The sequence below is a fragment of the Sarcophilus harrisii genome, chromosome 4 (assembly GCF_902635505.1).
Source record: "Sarcophilus harrisii chromosome 4, mSarHar1.11, whole genome shotgun sequence".
NCBI lineage: Eukaryota > Metazoa > Chordata > Mammalia > Dasyuromorphia > Dasyuridae > Sarcophilus > Sarcophilus harrisii.
In genome coordinates this window covers 108,086,987-108,105,026 of record NC_045429.1, presented here as the reverse complement: position 1 = coordinate 108,105,026, position 18,040 = coordinate 108,086,987, and positions in this window count along the sequence as shown.

Here is an 18,040-nt window from a genome sequence, read left to right as displayed (position 1 = left end):
TCCTTGTCTTAAGTTCCCAGGATCTGCTGCTCTCCATAGCTCTTTTCTGCTTCCAGGAAGCTGCTTCCTCTCTCAGATAACCATTTCTCCATATGCATGTCTGCCTGAAGTTTATATCTATCTATCCTGTAGATTGCAGTCAGCTAGGGAGCCCGGCGGTTTGCCAAGCCTGGAGTCAGCAAGACCCATCTTCCTGAGTTCAAATCAAATTCGCCTCAGACACTTATAAGCTGTGTAATACTGGGCTTGTTAGTTCACCCTATTTACCTCAATTTCCTCATCTGTAAAATAAACTGGAGAAGGAAATGGCAAACCTCTCCAGTACCTTCACCAAGAAAACCCCAAAAGAATCATGAAGAGTTGAATAGATTGAAAAAGATGACTAAACATGTCCCCTTCAGATGTAGTGTGTTCTACTGATTAATGAGCATTCTTTCAAAGCTCAATGGCTGGAGGTTGGAGGATGGAGAAGAGAGAGAAATTCCCTTTTCCTACCTCTCTGAAGCATCCTCCTCCACCCAAAGCTCTTAGCCTGCGATATTTTTAACTGTCTATCTTGAACTACTCTGAGGCTTGTCTGATGCTCTTCATGGCTTACCTATTTAAAGCCCCCGAGGGATGATTCATTTTTTTCTCGATCATTCCTGTTATTCCCCTTCTTGACTCAAATCGCAAGGTGGTCACACCTGTAAAATACATTAGCAATCAGTCTCATCTCTACAGTCAGTTTATAATTAATTATCATCAATAATTAATAAAAATAAAAAATTATGATTAAATTCTGAACCTTCTGAGACTGTATCATCTAATGTGGAGATGAGGAAAGGAATCCTCGTCCTTATACAAGACAAAGACTCCCAGTTATTCTCCATTAGCATTGTGATCATTCAGTAGATCTCCCTCTTGGTAGCTTTCCTCTATCCCCCTAGGGACAAATTTACACATTAAGTGACTAGAAGGGACTAACATAAGAAAGTAAAACAACTTTCAGTTGATAACAGAGCAGCAGGATCTTTTTTGAGCTCACTAAGGGAAGTGAGCCATACTTCTGCATTAATTACTTAGGCAGATAATCCTTTGTGACTCACCACCACTATTTTATTTTTTTAAGAAAAATGTAGGGGTCATAGACCTATAGGAAGCTGGATTTACCAGAGGTTTGGAGTCTTCCTAGAATTAGGGCCCACTTGAGATGTTATGAAGACCAGTTCATGACTTTTGAATTTTGCCATTGTACTTATGACTTTACAGTGAGGTTCTGGTTAACCTCAAATTGATACTGGAGTCACTTCAGATACTTCTAGTCCTTTGATAATTTCATTCACCTCTTAGAGCCTCCATTTTGTTACTGATAAAATGGGAATAATAATATTTATACGACCTACCTCATTTATCTTGAAGAGCCATAGAAATATGAGTTCTAGCTATTGAATATACCACAAGACTTGATGGTTTTGTCAGTTTGTGCTGACCTATTTTTTCCCTCTTTCTTTTTTTATAAACAATAGTTTACTAGATAGTGGAGTAGAGGGAGGTGCTTAGAAATTAAGGCAATCTAAAAAAGATATCTTAGTAAAAAATAAGAATAAATGCAAAATTTTGTCTAATACCCCATAGTCAACTGGAAAGTATACTGAACCTGGAGTGAGGAGGTCTTGGCTAGAGCATGTATCATGGTCTATTCAGATAATAATTCTGGTTTTTCTCCTAGCACTTATAGGGATGTATCTTGAAGATCCAAGAAATATTAGCCATAGTTGCATCATTGCTTTTGTGTTTGACTAGAACATGGTCATCTTAATATTCTGGCACACAGACTGACACAAATAGACTCATATGTCTATTTGTGGAGGGAAAACAGTGATTATAGAATGTTATAGAATTTAAAAATTTTCAATCTTTCCAGATTGTCCCTAGAACAATGAGGAGATATTTTAGCCACCGTATGGAATCCAATTTGCTAGTGTGAGTGGGAATTGAGAGATTTGCAAAGGATTTGCATCCCAGGCAGAAGTCAAGACCTTTGAGAATTTTCTAGACATGGCAAATTTCTATGGACATTTCATGCCATGGTATTTCAGGTTTAGGGGACCCCTTATTTGACAAAGCAGGGGACCTCATGATGTAGCCACCAGGTGGCGCTGAGAGCTACCCACTGATGAGCCCCAAATTCACTCTCGCAGGTTGCACATGCCCCACTTTGTCCCAGCACACTCCTAGTCAAAGACCTTCTATCCCTCCCATTTACCTCTTTTTATAGGGTAGCATTGAGCTACTTGTCTAGGAGTGTGGGAATCTTCAGATCTACTCATAATAATATTAACAATAATAAATATATATATGGCACATTAGAGTTTGCAAAGCATTATATACGTATTTTTAGCTTTGGGCTCCCATCCCTTGACTTACCTACCTCAAATCAGACCCACAGAATGCTAAATGGTAACAATTCTATCCAGCATAGAATCAATAAATAAGCAAAAATTATATAATAATTAGAACATAAGGGATAATAAATAGCTACAAGTTTCCCAATTCCTTAACCCCCCAGAGGTCATAAGAATTTTAGGATACAGACTTTTAGAACACAATTCCTGCAAGTCTCTTGATTCACGCTGATGGCATCTATGGCAGATGTCACCCTTCTGGAATTGGGGTCTCAACTTAGTCACCGTATATGGCCAGAATGCTGGCATTTGGTGTGACATTGAACTCGAGAGAGTTCATGGAGTGTTTGCTATCTATCTAGATGGTGCGGTGGAGAGCAGTAGGCCTGGAATTAGGACGACCTGAGTTATAATCCAGCCTTGGATGCTTACTAACTGTGTGGGTCACTAAGTTTGCCTCAGTTTCCTTAACTGTGAAATGAGATAATAATTGTACCTACTTCCCAGTCTTGTGAGGATCAACTAAGATAATAGTCATAAAGCACTTAGCTCTGAACATGGCACATAGTAAGTACTATATACATTTTAGCTATTATTATTTTGCTGAGGCAGTTGGGGTTAAGTGACTTGCCCAAGGTCACACAGCTAGAAAGTCTGAGAACAGATTTGAACTCAGGGCCTCCTGATTTCAGGGCTGGTGCTCTATCCACTGCCCCACCTAGCTGCCCCTATTATTATTAATTATTAGTATTAAAGAGATCTTCTGATCTCATCTGGCCACCAATAGCCCATCATGTATCATGGTTAGCGGAAAAAGCAGCCTGCCTAAGTAAGAAGCAGAGTTACCGCTATTTTTGTATAGTATATGTTGTTAAGTTATTCTCTCAGTTCCCACTCACATTGGCAAATTGGATTTCATAAGGTGGCTAAAATATCTCCTCATGGTTCTAGGGACAATCTGGAAAGATTGAAAATTTTCTAATTCTATTAACATTCTATAATCACTGTTTTCCTTCCACATGCTCCAAGATAAGGAGACAATATCAATTAGTCAGCCAGATTTAACTGGCTTCCAGAAATGGGTATTCTCTATAGTAGTATAGTTGGTTCAAAAGAACATCTCTTCCTTCCAAAAGTATGTGATATCCTTTCCCAGAAACATATATAGAATTTAGGGGAAAGTGGACTGAAACTAAGATCACACATGGCAAAATATAACTCACAGACTCTGGTAGTGGAAAGTCCTTTTCTCTTCTTCATGAGCTTCATAAAATTCCCCTTAGTTATAGTGTAGCTTTTCTACTGGGCTTCTGGTAGTCCCTAAATCTATATTTCTTATTTTGATTTAGCTTATCCTTATACCCCAATATAGACACTATCACTAGACGACTGCTGATGTTCTTGTCAACATTGCTAGGATATGGCTGAAAAATGCAAATCAAAGTCCAAAGATCTTCTTCCAGACAAAGGTAGGGAATTGATTCTCTCCCATTTCTATTTCAATGCCCAGCTCCAAGCTCAGTCATTTAGGATGGTGAGGGCAGCAAAATGGGTACTATATCCACTGGGGAATCAAGCAGGAAATGGGCTTTTTGACCCTGGAGAAAAGATTCATGACTAAGTTTCCTCGTAATCATATCCAAACCCAAGATGTGCTTTTGTGTATAAGTGGAGATATCTGGCATAGCTACTGGGGCAGCATTGATACAAAACATGGTATAAAGGAGGTTCCTTATAACCTAAGGAAGTTCTCCATACTCTAATAATTATTGCTCCTGCCTGTTGCCACAAGGAGTAAGGAACTACTGGCTGTTAAGTGAGCATTGGAAATCTATTGCTTTTCCTTATAGGGATCTAGGTACCCAGTTACTCCTAATTATCCACAAATCTTCAATGGTAAAAATAGGAATGACCTGCCCTAACTATGGAAGGAAACCCAGAGAGAACGTGTAGAAGCCTGGAGGCTTGACCCATGACACAGGAGAACTGGCAGATTTTCCCCGCCTCTTCTTGGATAAATTTATGGGACCATAAATTAGAACTGGAAGTGGTGTTAGAGCTCCTTTAGTCTAATATCCTCAGTTTACCAGTGACAACATTGAGAGTTGGGGAGGTTGTGACTTATTTAAGAGCACACAGATTATAAACATCACAGATATGATTTGCACTCAGATTATTTGATTCCAGAGCCCGTGTGATTTCTAATTTAGCACATATTTTTATCATAGGTACATGGAGAATCTCTCCTTTCTTCAGAAGGGGAGCCTTCTTGTCTCCCCTTCTGAAGGGGAACTATTGTCAGCCTGGCAATTATAGCTGGATTCAAAAAGTAGTCATTAATAGTTTGATATCATTTTGAAAGGAATTCTTCAGTGAGTTGCTCAAGATTTGCACTTGTAACTTAACATTTTAATCAATGACTTATAGACATGTGCAGTATACTTCCAATTTTCAGATGACACAAAGCTGAGAGAGAAAGACATCTCATTGGACACCAGAGCTAGGAAGCCAAATATCTTGATTGAATAGAACATTGGGTTGAGTCTACTAAAATGAAATTTAGAAGCAATAAAAGCCAAATCTTACCCTTGAATTAAAAAAAAAATCAACTTTACTAGTTTAAGATGGAGAGGAATGTTGATACACTAGTTTGTCTGAAGATTTATTATTATAGTGCATTACAAGTTCAATATGAGTCAGCAGTGTGATATGATAACCAAAAAATCTACTATGTTCTTTCATTGAAAGGCCTCAATTCCAGGAATAAGGAGATGATAATCCCTCTGTACTCTATTATAGTCAGACCATACCTAGAGTGTAATTCAGGAAAGATACAAAATGGAGAATGTCTAGACAAAGACAACCAGGACAATGAAAGATTTTGAGTCATTGCCATACCAGTCAGTTAGAATTTAACTCCCATATTCCAGTCACTATGATGTATGTTGGAGGTATAAAAAAAGGAAAAAGATTGTCCAAGTTACCTACAAAAATACTATATTTAGGATAAATGCCATAGAATAGCTTTATTGTAATACTGCATATGTTTTCCCCCATACCTATTGTTTCATCCAATGAAAAATGAGTAAGGAATAAAAAAAGTTATGATTATACCATACTGCAGTCCGTTATATTGCAATAGAGTTATGTCTAAAAAATTCAAAAATGTATATACCTTAATGAAAAATATTGCTCAAAATGTTAATTGTCAACTTAGCTTTCAGAAAGTTGTTATCCTTTTATTGGTGGAGGCTTAGTTGACTTGATGGGTGGAGGGTCTTGACTGGATGTTAATGGCCGCTAACTGATCAGGGTTAGCTGCTGAAGCTTGGGGTGGGAGATTGTGGCAATGTCCACATAGAACAAAAATGGAGTTTGTCATAGGGATTGATTCTTCCTTTCACTTGAATACTTAGAGGCCAATGTAGGGCTATTAGCTGACCTAAGTTCAATATTATTGTGTCTCAGGGAATAAGGAAGCCTAAATAGAAGGAGAGAGATGGGACGAGCAGGTTGGTACAACAGTCAAAACACACACATAGAAAATTTATTCATTAAATTTGTAGTTTGGTATGATACGATTTGTGATGCTCCAAAACAATTACAATTGTAACATCAAAGATCACTGATTACAGATCAACATAATAGAGATAATAATAATGGGAAAGTTTGGAATTTTTTGAGAATTACCAAAATATGGCAACTAATGCCAATGTTTTATTGTGCTTCACTTTATTATGCTTTGGAGATATTTTTTTGTTTTTGTTTTTTTACAATTTGAAGGTTTGTTAGCAACTTTGTCAAGAAAGTCTATTAGTATTCATTTTTCCAAGAGCATGAGCTCATATCGCATCTCTCTGTCATATTTTGGTAATTCTCAAAAAATTCCAAACTTTTCCATTCCACTCCATTTGATCATTCCTTTTTTAGATATAGGTTGGACTAAATAATCACTGAAGTTCTTTTCAATTCCAAAATACTGTGTGTAAAGAAAGATGTTTCTTCTCATCTCTGAGATCTAGAATCAAGCAAAAAGTGTTTCTGAATTGTTAAGCTAGCCAAAGGGAACATCTTTTATGAGATGACAAGAGAACATTGACTGATGTCAGCGATTGGGTCAAGAAGGGAATAAGGTGATTGACTAAACAAATAAAGTAGCCAATCCCACCTCCCAAGGCTTTAAATAACTAAGAGCTGGACCAATTTGGGAGTTGGAGATATTGCAAATCAGGACTTATCTGTGGAGGAGACCTCTGTTTTGAAGGAGAAGCTACATGATTAGTAGAAAGTGCTACATCCAGCAGGGATCAGAGACATGTTTACTCCAGAAAGATAGCCACGTGAGGAAGGATACAGCTTCAAGAAATGTGACTTTGGCAACAGAGAAGAGAATCTGACTATGGAGAGCAGTAAATTCTGGAAAAACCCAGCCAAGAAGCCCACCAATCAGAAACATTGGAGCCAAGGGGACTCTGTGAGGATTTTACGCTGAAGGAAAAGATTTACAAGCCATATGCTATCAGTTGTGAATTGCCTTTACCATATTTGTGTACTACACATGTCACCACCATTGTTCTTTCTGTCTCTGTCTATTCTGCCCATGGAAATGGTGTGCAAGAGGGCATGCCAGATTTATGGGGAGAATGTTTTGTAGCTACTGTTTTGCATAATAATAGCTTTTTAAAAAAATACATGCAAAGATAGCTTTCAATATTTACACCTGTGAAACTTTGTTCCAAACTTTTCCAATTTTTCCCCTTCTTCCCTGTCTTCCCCCTCCCCTAGAAAGCAAACAATCTAATATAGGTTAAACATGTGCAATTCCTCTAAACATATTTCTGCATTTATCTTACTGCACAAGAAAAATAAGATCATAAAAGAAAAAAATAAGCAAACAACAGCAACAACAAAAAAGGGAAAATACTATGTTGTGATCTATATTTAGTCCCTATAGTCTTCTTTCTGGATGCAGATATATCTCTCTCACATAAATCTATTGGAATTGGCCTGAATCACTTCATTGTTGAAAAGAGCCACGTCCATCACAGTTGATGATCTCATAATTTTGTTGTTGCTATGTACAATGTTCTCTTGGTTCTACTCACTTCACTTCACATCAGTTCATGTAAATCCCTCCAGACCTCTCTGAAATCATCCTGCTGATCATTTCTTATAGAGCAATAATATTCCACTACATTCATATACCAGCCATTCCCCAACTAATGGGCATCCACTCAGTTTCCAATTCCTTGCCACTACAAAAGGGCTGTGTAACTACTGTTTTTGCTGTGTTATCCTCTAACTAATTTTTCAAAGAAAGCAAACAGATGGAAGCTCATGAGTGTATATTGTGACCCCATGAAAATAATTTAATCTCAATTTCCTCAATGGCAAGATGAAAATAATAATAGCAACCACTTAGCAGGGATTTTGTGAGGATCAAATCTGATAATCTTTGTAAAGTGCTTAGCACATAGTGCCTGGCACATAGTTGGTCCCATATAAATGCTTATTTCATTTCCTTCCTCTAGAGTAATAGGATTTGGGTCAAATAATCACCTCTGCAACCCCAATTGAAAGGGTGCTAAAGGTGATTATGGGATGCAGTGGTTCTCAAAGTATGGTCTAGAGAATCCTGGGGATCTCTGAAATTCTTTTAGAGGGTCTACAAATTCAAAAATAATTTTTATTTCCAATATGGTAAATGTCTATAAATATAATCCAGATAAACAAAAACACTTTGGAGAGATCCTCAATAATTTTTAATAGCATAAAGATACTGAAAACAAGTGTGTTTGGAATTATATAGCTATGACCATCATTGACTATGTTGTAGTAAATCAGTGACAGGACAAATATAGCCTTCATAAGCCAAGATAATACTCTTGACTCACAATCCATAAGAAAGGTGTTTTTAGATCTCCAATAACGGTAATAACAAAATATGAACAGAAAATGGCAAACAAAACTTTCCATGTTCTTTCATTTAGAACCAGTTCTGGGCATTGCTATGAAGTAGCTGGCCTAGGTTAGGTGACAAAGACAGCTAATTACAAAGTTAAACTACCAGTATGTTGGTGAAACGATGAGAAATTATGCCTTCCTAAAATTGGGACTTTTGATGGCAATCATACACATTCCCTGACCCTCTCTGCACTGATGCTTCAGCACAAATCTTGGACCATGCTCATCATGCCTTCCTGACTCAATCATGCCAGTAAAATTATGTGAACCCCTGTGGGCCCAGCCACCTATTGTCCCATAGGTGCAGGCCTAGGATTTTTGCTGTAAAATTCTGTACTTTTTACACGGGTGATATTGGTCATTGGAACATCTGTTGGCCCAGATCATAAACTTGGTTTTTAAGGATTTTTTTTAAGTATTAGAGGAATGAGAGAACAAGGAGAAAAAGAGAAAATCTTTCAAAAGTTACTCCAATTTAACTAGCTGGAGAGACTAAAGCACCAGTGTATCAGTCCCATTGCTTTCCTGGGATAAGAAGGTAGCAAAAAGGATGGGATAATCCATTACATAGGGAACTAAACATGAGAACCGAAAAGAAAGGATTTGGCTGCAAATATAGATCTTTAAAAATGAATTGCAACCCCTCCCTGAGCCTGAAAATGCTGACCTCATATAAACAATGAAATAGGCAGCTCCCTGTGAACCCCACTTTTACTTTGAAGAGTGGAAATGTGCTTCTCCCTCTTCCCTCTTGCATATGATGTACTCTTCTACTGCGGCAAATGCAAACTTCTCAGGCCTTTGTGGGCATCAGAATAAATGCTTTTATAGGGTTGGCCCTGGTGGGGGGGGGGGAGGGAAATAGGGCCTGCCAGTTAGTTTTTTGCCTATAACCCATAATCAAATACTTAATGTACATAGTACTTTTTCAGTGGAATTACAGACTTAGGGTTTCCCCCCTCCAACTCTGAGTATTGGAAATTATCTAAATCTGTCCTCTGATTTTAATGTAAAAGAGTCTTTTGGCTCATGTAAGAGTTTAAACTATCACCATAGAGACCTGGCTAGCACATATTAAAGGGATATATTTAGAAAGATAAGATCTGAGATTTGGAAAACCCCATTCCATGCCTCTACCAGAGATTTCAATTTCCATTTTGGGACAGGGTAATGGTTTAGTGTCCACTCCTCCAATTAATCCATCACCAAGCACTAATTAAGCCCCATCTATGTGTCAGGCACTGTGCTAGGTACTGGAGATACAAAGAAACTGCACTCCCCCCAAAAAAACCAATTCTGCCCTCAAAGAACTAATAGGCTAATGGGAGAGGGGAAATAACCTATATACTACATATAAGTCTGTTATATACAGGATAAATTGGGGATAATATTAAAGAGAAAGTACTGAAGTTAAGAGAGATCAGTAAAAGCTTGTAGAAGGGATTTTTATCTGAGACTTGAAGGAAGACAGGGTGGCTATAATACAAAGATGAGGTGGAACTGAATTCCAGGGAGGAAGGAATAGCTCTTGAAAATAAGTAGCCAAGGGCATCAAGGTGGTGCAGGGGACAGAGCATTGGCCCTTGAGTCAGGAGGAGCAGAGTTCAAACCAGACTCTTAGACACTTAGTAGCTGGATGATCCTGGGAAGAGCACTTAACCCTGATTATCTCCTCCAAAAAATAAAAAAAGATAGAAGAATAGTCAAGTGAGAAGAGTGTTAAATGAGTGGAAAGTAGGAGGGAGATAAATTATTTAGACTGTTAGGGCAAACAGAAGATTTTATGTTCTTGAAATAATAAGGAATCATTAGCATTTATTGAGGAAGAAGGATGACATGATCAGTATTGGGAGATCAATTTGAGAACTGAGTAGAAGGTAGACTGGAGTAGAGAGAGATGAGATAGAAAGATCAAACAGCAGCCCGTTGTAATTGTCTCAGTAAGACTGTCTAAAAGACAAAAGAGAGACATTTTACAAAGGTAAATTTGAGAGAATTTGGCCAAAGATTGGCTATAGGTTGAGTTGGGGGAGGGGGGAAGGCAAGGATGACACTTAAGTTGTACTTCTGACTGACTGGGAGGTAGATAGTGCCCTTAGAAAGTGAGGAAGAGAGGAAGTTTAGAAGAAAAAAACATGAATTCAGTTTTGAACAACTCCACTCTATCTCTAAGAGGCATATTGGGTTAAAAGTATTATGTATCTACTACACATCACATATTTGTAACCTTGGTGTACCTTCTTTGAAAGGGTTCAGTCATAGGACATTTTTCCTAGTCACTATAAAGAGGAAGATAATAGTTTAGTTTCTACCACCTTAATTAGCTCTAAAATTATTACAAAAAAGACAGAAGGTGCAATTTAGGGTAGATGATAAAATATGCATGTGGCTTCCTCACTTTGGGATTGAGCTAAAATCTCAAGAAAAAGGAAAAAACATACCTCCCCTGAGAAGCCTGCACTAAGAAGTCTCTGGGAGTATAGCACTAGTAATCAAGGGAATTTGTGGAGGCGGGGTAGCTTTCCTCACATTTGTTACTCCATGAGCTTTTGTTATTTATTTAAAATTTTGTGCACTTCCTGTCTCTCTGTCTCTGTCTCTCTCTTCTTCTTTCTCCTCCTTCTTCCCCTATTTTCTCTTACTCTCTCTCCTTTCTCTCTCTCTCCCACATATATACTGTTTTCTCACAGTCCTCCAATCTCCTTCAGTCTTCCTGTTGCAACTGAGTTATGTGTCAGCTCATCTTGTCCATTAAAACCACTATCAAAAAGTCCTTTCCTGGAAGGAAGGAAGGAAGGAAGGAAGGAAGGAAGGAAGGAAGGAAGAAAAGGAAGTGAAGGAAGAGAAGGAAGAGAAAGAAGGAAGGAAGGAAGGAAGAGAAGGAAGAGAAGGAAGAGAAAGAAGGAAGGAAGGAAGGAAGGAAGGAAGGAAGAAAGGAAGGAAGGAAGGAAGGAAGGAAGGAAGAAAGGAAGGAAGGAAGGAAGGAAGGAAGGAAGGAAGGAAGGAAGGAAGGAAGGAAGGAAGGAAGGAAAAGGAAGGAAGGAAGGAAGGAAGGAAGGAAGGAAAAAGAGAGAGGAGGAGGGAGGGAGAGAGGGAGGAAGAGAGAAAGGGGAGGAGGAGAGAGAGAAAGAAAGAAAGAAGGGGAAAGGGAGGGAGGGAAGGAGGAAGAAAAATTGCAGTAAATAGGAGAGGAGTTTGATTTCTGTCAACTTTTGACTCGCAATCTCTTTTGCATCTCCTTCTAGAAGACATAGTATTATTCCTTAATAGATAAATTGTCAAAGGCTATGAATAGACATTGTTCAAAAAAGAAACCAGGGCTCAGAAAAATTGAATTACTTGCCCTTGGCCATAGAGTTAGTATGTCAAAGCTAGTACTTTGATCCATGACTTTTGAATAACCCAGTTATTTTTTCCACTCTATCAAGTAGCTTCCTCCCTATGTAAATGTTTAATAAGTGAAAGGGACAAACTTTTAATCTTCTTTATTAATATTTTCTTCAACACTTCTTTAATTCTCAACAATCAACAGAACAATAAACCAAGTCCTGATTCTTCATTTTGCCAATTTTTAATATATATATATGCTCACATTGAAAATTTAACAATGGACTCTCAGATCCAGAATGCTGCTGCAAGTCCCTGAGCATCTAATGCTCCAAATGTTCCTTGCTCCAGTCTCTGGCAGTCTCTTAATCTTCACTATCATGCCACCAGCAACTTTCAATGCAAGGTGCCAGATCATTAATAAATTAGACTAATAATATTTCATATGGAATTATGTCACTACAGTTGTTTAAATTAGTACAAATATTAGAAAAGATTCTTTAGGACTTTGAATAATTCATTCTTGTTATAAAACTCAATTAAAGATTAGACTTTCTGAGCCCTTAAAAAAAAGAATAAATTAGAGAAATAGGATGAGTTGAGGAAGCTGACAGGTTAACATTTAAGTGAAAGGGGCTTGAATCTGTGTGGTGCTCAGTTTCATAATTTTATCCCCATGGCCAGTCAACGAGAGAGAGAGAGAAAGAGAGAGAGAGAGAGAGAGAGAGAGAGAGAGAGAGAGAGAGAGAGAAAGAGAGAGAGAGATTTCTCTAAATAATTCCTCAACCTAGAAAGTATTGCCTTCAGATCGAGGAAGTCTTTCCCTCCAACGCCAAACCATATCACTTCCTGTCCGCAGTACCATCTGTGGTAGCAGCAGCAGTCTTGGGGTTTCCATTAATGAATCAGCCCCCAATTTTGTTCAATCACTTCAACAAAAATGATGATTTCAACACACAGGAAAGAGCCCATCCTCTCCACTTTCTCATCATGCTGGAGGTCCCCATCCACAGGGTTCCTGTCACAGTGAAGCAGCCTCACATATGCCAGGAAACATAGCTGGTATATTTCCTGGCAAGCGACTCTAGGGTCTGACTGGAGAGAAGAAATAGGCTTGGCTCTCACTGACAAATCACCACAAGGTAGACACTGAAAACTCAGGAAAATACATGTGGCAGAGCAGGAAGGCTTGAGAGGAAATGATAGGGGAATGAGGTTGTGGGACACAGCAGAATGTGGGAGAAGATCTGTATTCAAATTTTGCTTCTATCTTTGCCTTTTACTTGCTGTGTGGACTAAACCAAGTTACTTTGATTCTCTCAGACTCATTTCCCTCATTATAAGGATAATATCCTCTTCTTTAATAACTTTTCTAACAAGTATTATTTAAGACAGTATGCCCACAGAGAGTTGGCACTGAAGCTAGGAGGATCTGGAACCAATCAAATCCTATCTCTGACATCCTACACACAACAGGGCATAGTGTTTTACACAAAATAAGCTCTTAATAAATGTTCCATTCATTCATACTGGCTGTATAATCTTGGACAAGCTCCTTACCTCTCAGTGATCCCTGAGACTATTAGTCATAGGGACTGTGCCAACCTGCACTGACTGAGCTTTCCTTACTCTAGAGTTTCCTATGTCAATGTACTCTACTCCTTCTTTTAATAGGTCATCAATGACTTTCTTTAAATTTTAAAAATTTTATTATACTTTCATTTTTCTGCAGAACACTCCTGTTTCTAAGTTGTCTCTTGTTCTGCTGTGAATTTTTTAAACTAAATTTCTCTCTTCCTGGTGACTAGAAATGTATTGTTCTAAGACCCAGCAGAATCTAGGAAAAAAAGAATATTTTTGAGGTGTCCCCAATTCGTATGGTTTCCAGTACAATCCCCCCTCCCACGGGCTGGATTGCAAGAATAAAAAGTACCAACCCAAATGTCACAAAGTTACAACATGACCCCACATACTAGTCAGTAATGTTTTTGCTTTCTCAGTTTTGAACAATGGAGAAACGTCAACAGTAGCCAAGACAATGATACTTAAGAAATGATAAGGTGATCCAGTAAGAAAAAAGAGGACAAAACAGGAAGCCCCCAAACTTTTTGAAATGCTAATAGTATATCTCTTTTCTCTTTTATATATATACTCATAAGCACTTGCATATATGCATTTCACTTACTTCGAAAAAGAATGTAAAGTTTTTGTAAAACTAAAAACAATGTAAAATAGGATAATTTTAGAATCATAAAAAATATAGAGAAAGATGTTTACTAGGTATGTGGGCTGAGAGTCAAGTCAGATGAATTTAACAAACATTTGTTGAATGCTTACGATAAGATGTAAGGACCTGTGCTTGCACATTCATAGAATTTGAGTTACAGGGGGTTTCAGAGACTCATATTCTTCACCTTCTCCAAATGACTTTCAAATGGTGTGATTCCCAATTTACGTCCCCATTCTGATTTCCCCATCTATGGATACTCCAGATTATTACAGTTTACTTAAAAGGTGGTACCCAGAATTGACATAGTGCTTTAGCTACAGTCTAAATGAGGCAAAGTACAAGGCAAGTTGTTGTTTGTCCTTCATTTTCAAAGAGGACCAGTTACATCGGGGTGATCTCTTTATTAGTGTGTGATTTGGAATTAAATGAAGCACACAGTTGTCAGCCTCATTCTCTCTTCCTGAGTCATCAAAATCCAATGGCAGGACAAAAGTCAAGATTACTAGGGATGGTCCAGGATGCATTGGATGGATGACTGGTGTCTTCAATATACAGCTTCAGCCATCTTTATGTCTGTTGGAACAAATCATTCTCATCTGCCTATTCCATTGGCAGATGTCTTTTCATGCTTAGAGTGAACATTCTCCTAATTCACCTACAGGTTTAAGACCTGCCAATTGACCTCAACCCAATTTAGCCTTTCTGCTAAGATAGTTTTGCTGGAGTATAGCTAATGTGCATGCTACAGCTTCTTATAGCCACAAATGAGAATTGGGGGAATCAGGTTTACATCAAAGGTGAATGAGCAACTCTGAAAAGGACTTGAAAAGCCATCACTAGAGGAGTTAGTCTTCCCTAAACATCTGATACACCCCTATAATGACAGTATTACATATTGAATAATTTTGTCTTCTATGTAATGCTATTGACCCACATTGAGCTCACAGTCTACTCACCTGTGCCATTTCTCCCTTTCCTAATCATTTTCACAAGAACTGTTATCTATACATCTTTTCTCTGTCCTATTCAATCAATAAAAAAGCATTTATGAAATACATACTAAGTATCAGATACTCTGCCAGGTACTATGAATACACATATAAAAGTAATAGGATCTGCACTCAGTGAGCTTACATGCTACGAGAAACAGCATGCTCCTATATGGGTATATAAAATATATAAAAAGCAGATACAAAGTCATTTTAGAGGGGAAGGTGCTATCTGGGGAGAACTAGGAAAGGCTTCATACAGTAGAAGGCACTAGAGCTGAGTCATACAGGAAATCATAGATTCCAGGAGATGGAGGCAAGGAGGGAAAGTCCTGCATTTGTGAGGCATAGCCAGTGTATTAACTCAGAGATGGGAAATGGAGTGTTGGGTGTCAGGAACACAAGAAGGCCAGATGAGTATGTGAAGGGAAGTCATGTTTTGATTCATGAAACCCAAATGTGGAATTTCATGTATATGCCTATCATATGCCAACTTATGGGGTTTAACTTAGCATTCTACCCTGTAAACCCCAATTCTGTATCCAATATATTAGCTGTTCCTCCTAGATTTATGCAATTTCCAAATATGATGAACTTGCTAATCATGCCTTTTTCTAGATCAATGATTAAAAATGTTGACATCTTTCATTCACTAAGGACTCTTCTGCAGGCTAGCCTATACTCTCCATTTTGTTGTCTCCTATTCCTGTTTTCTAACTCCCTTTTATGTGTTTTATCCCATTAGAATGTAAGCTCCTTGAAAGTGAGGACTATCTTTTTTTGTTGTTTGTATTTGTATTTCTAACACAATGATTTGAAGAAAATTAGTGTTTAATAAGTGCTCTATCTATATCTCTATTATCTATCCATCATCTATCTTCATCATCTATTTCTATCTCTATTATTTATCATCTATCTTGCTTGCTTTCACTATTTGTCCATCTATCTTAGAATTTCATCTGTTAGAGAAATAAGGATTTTAAATCTTACCTATTCTTTTTCTCCTTGGTGTTGGGAATACTAAGATGAAAAATAACATAGTCCTGGATTTCAAAGATCTCAAATCTAATAGAAGATTTAAAATATATACACCAAGAATTGTGTAATAATATATCTGGACAAAGGGCCAAAGAATAAAATTCTATAAGCTTTTTATTTTCAAAACATATGCACATATAATTTTTCAACATTGACCCTTGCATAAGTCTTGTGTTTCAAATTTTCCCTTCCTTCCCCCCACTTCCTCCCTAGATGGAAAGCAATCCAACATATGCTATACATGTTAAAGTATATGTTAAATCCAATATATTTAAACATATTTAACCAATTATCTTGCCTCACAAGAAAAATCAGATGAAAAAGGAAAGAAAATGAGTAAGAAAACAAAATGCAAGAGAATAACAACAAAAAGAGTGAGAATTTTATGTTGTGATCCACACTCAGTTAGTTTCTTCAGTCTTTTCTCTGGGTGTAGATGGCTCTCTTCATCACAAGATCATTGGAACTGGCCTCAGTCATCTCATTGTTGGAAAGAGTCATCCATCAGAATTGTTTGTCGTATAATATTGCTGTTGCCATATACAATGATCTCCTGGTTCTGCTCATTTCATTTAGCATCAGTTCAAGTAAGTCTCTCCAGTGTTCTCTGAAATCATCCTGCTGATCGTTGCTTATAAAACAATAATATTCCATAACATTCATATACCATAACTTATTCAGCCATTCTCCAACTGATGGGCATCCACTCAGTTTCAGTTTCTTGACACTACAAAAAAAACTTCCGCAAACATTTTTGCACGTGTGGGTCCCTTTCCCTCCTTTAACATCTCTTTGGGATATAAACCCAGTAGAAACACTGCTGGATCAAAGAGTATGCACAGTTTGATAACTTTTTTAGCATAGTTCCAAATTGTTTTCCAGAATGGCTAGATCTGTTCACAATTCCATCAACAATGTATTCATGTCCCAGTTTTTCCACATCCCCTCCAACATTCACCATTATCTTTTCCTGTCATCTTAGCCAATCTGAAAGGTATGTAGTGGTATCTCAGAGTTGTCTTAATTTGCATTTCTCTGATCAATAGTGATTTAGAGCACCTTTTCATATGACTAGAAATAATTTTAATTTCTTCATCTGAAAATTGTTCATATCCTTTGACCATTTATCAATTGGAGAATGACTTGAATTCTTATAAGTTTGAGTCAATTCTCTCTATATTTTAGAGATGAGGCCTTTATAAGAACCCTTAAATGTAAACATGTTTTCCCAATTTATTGCTTCCCTTGTAATCTTGTCTGCATTAGTTCTGTTTGTACAAAAACTTTTTTTTTTATTTAATAGCCTTTTATTTACAGGATATATACATGGGTAACTTTACAGCATTAACAATCGCCAAACCTCTTGTTCCAATTTCACCTCTTACCCCCCCCCCCCCTCCCCTAGATGGCAGGATGACCAGTAGATGTTAAATATATTAAAATATAAATTAGATACACAATAAGTATACATGACCAAAACGTTATTTTGCTGTACAAAAAGAATCAGACTCTGAAATATTGTACAATTAGCTTGTGAAGGAAATCAAAAATGCAGGTGTGCATAAATATAGGGATTGGGAATTCAATGTAATGGTTTTTAGTCATCTCCCAGAGTTCTTTTTCTGGGCATAGCTAGTTCAGTTCATTACTGCTCCATTAGAAATGATTTGGTTGATCTCGTTGCTGAGGATGGCCTGGTCCATCAGAACTGGTCATCATATAGTATTGTTGTTGAAGTATATAATGATCTCCTGGTCCTGCTCATTTCACTCAGCATCAGTTCGTGTAAGTCTCTCCAGGCCTTTCTGAAATCATCCTGTTGGTCATTTCTTACAGAACAGTAATATTCCATAATATTCATATACCACAATTTATTCAGCCATTCTCCAACTGATGGACATCCATTCAGTTTCCAGTTTCTAGCCACTACAAAAGGGCTGCCACAAACATTCGTGCACATACAGGTCCCTTTCCCTTCTTTATAATCTCTTTGGGATATAATCCCAGTAGTAACACTGCTGGATCAAAGGGTATGCACAGTTTGATAACTTTTTGAGCATAGTTCCAAACTACTCTCCAAAATGGTTGGATTCGTTCACAACTCC